The 1075-nt window shown below is 40.6% G+C and overlaps 1 non-coding gene across 1 annotated transcript; it reads right to left on the bottom strand.

Annotated features, from left to right (window-relative positions):
- Positions 1-404: 404 nt before the first annotated feature.
- On the bottom strand, positions 405-511 carry LOC141589375 (small nucleolar RNA R71). The gene has a single exon (XR_012520316.1). It is a non-coding gene; the product is annotated as a small nucleolar RNA R71 (small nucleolar RNA).
- Positions 512-1075: the final 564 nt, after the last annotated feature.

The raw sequence follows: 1075 nt of genomic DNA, 5'->3' as shown, positions 1-1075 counted from the left end.
ACAAAATAACCCACAAAATCAATCCACAATGCCTAAATTTTCATCACATTCTGTACCAACCAAGGAGAACCTACCAAATGGTACTCCCACACCACAACATTTGACCGGTAATTTCATTGCAAAATCCGCATTTATCCAATTAGTCGAAAGAAGCCAATTCGGGGGAGGGGGGGGATGCTTAGTGAAGACCCTCATTCTCACATGGAGACTTTTGTGACTATTGTGATGCGATTTCACAAACCGGGGTTACTCAAGACCAAATTCGATGGGTCTTATTTCCTTTTTTTATTGGTACCGCGAAACAATGGTTAAAGAGCCTTGATAAGGCTACTCTTGCTATTGACTCTTGGAAGAAATTGGCACTTGCTTTCTACAAAAAATTATATCCTCCAGAAAACACTAACATGCTAAAAGCCCAAATCACCGGGTTCAAACAAAGGGACGAAGAATCTTTGTATGAAGCCTGGGAGCGATTCAAAAGAACTTGCCGCTCATGCCCTCATCATAGACTTAGCGAGTGGTTCTTGGTACAACAATTTTAGAATGGTCTTTATGAAGACTCCCGAAACATTCTCAACATGGGATCAAATTGTATGTTCACCGAAGTTGACGATAATCAAACATGGAACAAGATTGAGGAAATGGCGGTCCATAACTCACAATATAGTAGACCTCGGAAGGGTACTAGAGGGGGAAAGCATGAAGTGGAGTCTATTACTCAATTGGGTGCTCAACTTAGTGCTCATATTGATACCATCAACTAGAAGTTTGAGAAGGCTATGGCTAAGCTTGAAGAAGCCTCCAAATCACCTAAGCAACATGTTAATGCCTTGGTGGCATCTTCATCAATTCCAAGTGGAGTATGTGAGAATTGTGGAACTTTGGGACATGACCAAAGTGAATCTATTTGGGTCTTATTGAAATTTGAAGAAATCAAGCTTATCTTTGGTGTTACTACATAAAGGAGCATGGCAAGAATAAAAGGTGGAAGTAAGGCATCCCAAAAGAAGAACCTTTCTAAGAGACAACAAGCTCTTCAAGCTATTCAAGCATCTAAGGCATTGGTGGTTCAAAA

Source organism: Silene latifolia, chromosome 6, assembly GCF_048544455.1.
Source record: "Silene latifolia isolate original U9 population chromosome 6, ASM4854445v1, whole genome shotgun sequence".
NCBI lineage: Eukaryota > Viridiplantae > Streptophyta > Magnoliopsida > Caryophyllales > Caryophyllaceae > Silene > Silene latifolia.
This window is presented reverse-complemented; position numbering and strand designations above follow the sequence as displayed.